The sequence below is a fragment of the Lynx rufus genome, unplaced genomic scaffold (assembly GCF_022079265.1).
Source record: "Lynx rufus isolate CCGP_SWC_20201006 ecotype Redwood Valley unplaced genomic scaffold, mLynRuf1.p SCAF_7, whole genome shotgun sequence".
NCBI classification, from domain to species: domain Eukaryota; kingdom Metazoa; phylum Chordata; class Mammalia; order Carnivora; family Felidae; genus Lynx; species Lynx rufus.
The window spans coordinates 42,422,573-42,427,928 of NW_025814889.1; positions in this window are offsets into that span (position 1 = coordinate 42,422,573).

Genomic DNA, 5,356 nt, shown 5'->3' on the forward strand with positions numbered 1-5,356 from the left:
ACAACTTAATCAATAGGTGGAGGCAAGCACTACCTTCTAAGAGATATTTAGACTCCGATATTTTCCCACACAAATGCGTTTAAGATATTTTTGGTCTACAGACTCACAATACAAAATATATAGCATCTCATTATTTTCAACTCAAGAGATTATATTGTTGTTTCCTGTAATACCACTGGATGATAAGAAACTTCATATAAGTCATTCTTCAGATGATCCTTTGGGATTACATCAAGATTCTAGGGATTACCTAATTCCAAGAAATTAGAGGAAGAACTGCTGATGATCACTGTTCATGGTTATGTTGTTACCTTCATGTGCCTCAAATGTTCAGTGCCACGATACCTCCCCAATGCTTTGAAACCAACTTCCTCTTGCTAGTGTTGTTATTGTTGTTGTTGTTACAAGGGTTGGTCTACAACAAAATAGTTCCCCATTACCAGAAGGAGAACAGTTTATTTGTGTAACCTTCAATGATTTTGTTTTTCTTTAGCCCTTATCAGAGGACTGTAGTCGTGAAGATGTTGGGAAGTTGAAATCAACCAGATAAACAACGATGAAACTCTTCTGGGCCACTAACCCATTTGAAGTTCTGATGAAAACTTCAGATCCACTTAAAGAATTTTTTCATAGGGGCGCCTGGGTGGCTCAGCCAATTAAGCATCGGACTCTTGGTTTCAGCTCAGGTGATGATCTCACTGTTCTCAGTTCAAGTGATGATCTCACTGTTCATGAGTTCAAGCCCTGCAGGCTCTGCATTGTCAGTTGCTGGGGATTCACTCTCTCCCTCTCCTTCCCTCTCTCTCTGCCTCTCCCCTACTCACATGCATGCTCCCTCTCTCTCTCTCAAAATAAATAAACTTTAAAAAATTAGAAAATAAAGAATTTTTTCATAAATGCAGTAACAAAAATTGCATACTTTTTATTTTTTTTAAGGTTTATTTATTTTTGAGAGAGCAAGCAAGGGAGGGGGGCAGAGACAAAGAGGAACAGAGGATCCGAATTGGGCTCAGAGCCGACAGCAAGCAGTAAGCTGGATGTGGGGCTTGAACTCTCAAACTGCGAGATCATGACCCAAGCCAAAGTAGGAGGCTCAACCAACCAAGCCATTCAGGCGCCTCAAATTATATACTTAAAAAAAATTTTTTTTTTAAATTTTTGAGCCGAAATAGTCAGACGCTTAACCAACTGAGCTACCCAGGCACCCCCAAAATTGCATCTTTCTATTGAAAATTAATTTCCCTTGGCCAACAGACACATCAAAAGATGTTCAACATTACTCATCATCAGGGAAATGCAAATCAAAACCACAATGAGATACCACCTTACACCTCTCAGAATGGCTGGACTCGACGAGACAAGAAATAACAAGTGTTGATGAGAATGTGGAGAAAAAGGAACACTCATGCACTGTTGGTGGAAATGTAAATTCCTACAGCCACTGTGGAAAAAAGTATGCCAGTTCCTCAATAATTTTAAACTCAGAAATATCATATGATCCAGTAATTCCACCACAAAGTATTTAGCCAAAGAAAACGAAAACACTAATTTGAAGGGATATACGCACCCCTATGCTTACTGCAGCATTGTTTACAATAGCCACATTATGGAAGCAGCCCAATTGCCCATTGATAGATGAATGGATAAGGACAACGTGGTATACACACACGCTGGAATATTATGCAGCCATTAAAAAAATGAGATCATACCATTATGAGACCACATGGATGGACCTAGAAGGTATTATGCTGGGTGAAATAGGTCAGAGTGAGAAAGGCAAATACCATGTGATTCTACTCATAAATGGAATCTAAAACAAACAAAACTCATGGAACTGTGCTCTAAAAATGTTAGCTTCTTTCCTTAGACGACTGAATCCCAATAAAGTTAGGTCAATTAAAAATATACTATTTTATATCGGTCATGACTCAGTCAGACTTAAATTAGAAAACTTATTAGTTTTGGGGCGCCTGGGTGGCGCAGTCGGTTGAGCGTCCGACTTCAGCCAGGTCACGATCTCGCGGTCCGTGAGTTCGAGCCCCGCGTCGGGCTCTGGGCTGATGGCTCAGAGCCTGGAGCCTGTTGCCGATTCTGTGTCTCCCTCTCTCTCTGCCCCTCGCCCGTTCATGCTCTGTCTCTCTCTGTCCCAAAAATAAAATAAACGTTGAAAAAAAAATTTAAGAAAACTTATTAGTTTTGATTAAAAATTCAGAGTAGAATATGCTTCAGGAATAGCTGATTCAGTGGCTCAACAATACCCTTAAGAAACCAGATTCTTTCCATTGTCCTACCCCATGGTGTTTCTGTCATTCTAAAGCTAGTTCCCCACATGGTGATAGAATGACTATTAGTAGCAGGCAGGCTACATACTTCTCTGTTCACATTCTTTGGGAGAGGGAGATTCGCTCCCGGATTCATTGGAGAACAAGGGGAGGGGATTCACTGGATTACCTTGCAATGTGTGCCTATTCCTAAACCAACCACTAGGGTGATTATTTTGATTGCCTTGAGTTAATCAGTATCCATTCACAGAGCTGAAAGTGAGGTCACCTGGGCTGCATGAAAGAAAATGACTCTCTGTAAAGAAAATCAAAGTTTTGCTTCTAAGGAAAACGTACAGACCAACAACATGCACCACAGTCCTAACTACTGGTTCTTTATTATGTGCTTCCATTTGCAACAATTTTCACTAATGCAGAGCATTCCATTGTGTAGAGAAAATGTGGTTGATTTAAACACATACTGAACATACATTTGAATTGTGACATTATTTTTTCCCCGCCCGAGTCACTGAATTCATCTCTGACAAAGTGGGTACCATTGATGATTTCCATATTGGCAAAGACAAAACTATTATTAATTCATGTTTCGGTATTATCATCAAGACAAAATGAATATTAACAGGCTCAGAAGGGTTTGTCCTGTGTCAGCAGATGCCCAGCTTCAGAAAAATCATCCAGGCTGATCATTTTAACTCCACTGAGCAAAAGTATTTTCCCCAGCACTGAATATTCCACAGCTTCTGCTTCCTTTTCCATTTACTAAGTGGCAGGTTGACTAAAAGGGCTTTAGGTGTTGGTAGATTTATTTATTTATATGTTTGTTTTTAATAGCAACATAAAAATGAATAGAGATACTAAAATTCTAAGTATATTTCATTCATAGGCTTAAATGTATCTTCTTAATAAACCAACATAAACACAACTTTCTTCAAATAGTTTTGTTTGTAGCTTGTATTTTTCTTTTTCTTTTACCTCCGATGGAACAATTACCTAAACTTCAATCAAGCATTTTCTTTTTTAAAAATTTTTTTTTAATGTTTATTTATTTTTGAGAGAGAGAGGCAGAGTGTGAGCAGGGGAGGGGCGGAGAAAGAGGGAGACACAGAATCGGAAGGAGCCTCCAGGCTCCGAGCCTGGACGGGGGGCTCGAACTCACAGACTGTGAGGTCATGACCTGAGCTGAAGTCGGACGCTTAACCGACTGAGCCACCCAGGCGCCCCCAATCAAGCATTTTCAAATCCATCTTCTAGAATAGTGGTCTGAAAACAATTTTTGTTTGCTCATACTTAATATTTGAAAAAAATTATATATACACACTTAATATATTGAACTTTAAGAACCACATACCTCTGATGTAATATAATATGCCTACAACACAAGAGTAAGAATTAAATTGTATAAAAAACAAACACTTTAATTTTGCATTTTATTCACTTAATGATAAAATTAACCTAGTCTCACTTTAAAACTGTCAATCTTGGGGAGCCTGGGTGGCGCAGTCGGTTTAGCGTCCGACTTCAGCCAGGTCACGATCTCGCGGTCCGTGAGTTCGAGCCCCGCATCAGGCTCTGGGCTGATGGCTCGGAGCCTGGAACCTGTTTCTGATTCTGTGTCTCCCTCTCTCTCTGCCCCTCCCCCGTTCATGCTCTGTCTCTCTCTGTCCCAAAAATAAATAAAAAACGTTGAAAAAAATAAAAAATAAAACTGTCAATCTTTTGGGGCACCTGGGTGGCTCAGTCAGTTAAACGTCTGACTTCAGCTCAGGTAATGATCTTCCAGTTGGTGGGTTTGAGCCCCGTGTCAGCCTCTGTGCTGACAGCTCAAAGCCTGGAGCCTGTTCCAGATTCTGTGTTTCCCTCTCTCTCTCTGACCCTCCCCTGCTCACACTCTGTCTCTCTCTCTCCCTCTCTCAAAAATAAATAATCATTTAAAAATTTTTTTAAAAATTGCTTTCACAAATGGCTCGAGTTTGAGGGTGGGTTACTAGAAGCATAGAATGGCTGAGAGTCACAGCAAAAAAGGCAGTGCCCACCAGTTCTCGAGATATTCTCCCTCAAAAAACCCACAAAAAAAGCCCCAAAACTGTCAATCTTTTCAGAGACAGCAACGTGATTGAATATGTTTCATTATTTTGCAGAATCTGGTTCAAATCCGCAGTATAATTCACAGGTGTTTCAGGTATACATTGCTAAATAATAAACCACCCCAAAACTTTAGTGGCTTAAAGCAACTCTATTTTTCAAAATTCTGTCCACTGATTTGAAGTCAGCTGGATGCCTCTCCACTTTAATATCACTCTTTAAACACAAATCTTACGGGGCGCCTGGGTGGCGCAGTCGGTTAAGCGTCTGACTTCAGCCAGGTCACGATCTCGCGGTCCGTGAGTTCGAGCCCTGCGTCGGGCTCTGGGCTGATGGCTCGGAGCCTGGAGCCTGTTTCCGATTCTGTGTCTCCCTCTCTCTCTGCCCCTCCCCCGTTCATGCTCTGTCTCTCTCTGTCCCAAAAATAAATAAACGTTGAAAAAAAAAAATTTAAACACAAATCTTACATAAACTCTGTTACCCACAATCTTGATTTAGTGGTGCTTTATGGAAATTTAAAGAAAATAGGATCTGAACCACATTCATAAGATATAAGGTGGAGATCAGAGAAAGTTCCAGCAATGACTAATGTCACCACTCTCCTTGCACTCCAGTTCAAGCACACCCTCTATTCTGAAAATCAAAAGCATTTCGTAAAGTGGTTCTTTTTGCTCTTCATTCCAACCCCTTATTATTGAAATAATAGTGAGGAAAACTCTTTGTCAATAAAGCTTCCCTGGAATTCTTCCATGATTGTAAGTTGCTCTCCGAGGAGTAAACTGGTAAGTTCTACATACTATGGATAAGATCAGACCTGTATAAAAACAACTCCTTTTTAGATACAGTCAGGAAATGAGTGGCAAATGTAATTACTCAGTTGTATCAAGATAATCGGGGCATAATCTCAAGAAGTCATACCTGGATAGCCATGGCTAGAATCAGCTTTACTATGATCAATTATAATTAGCATATGAAAGCAATGAATAACAGGC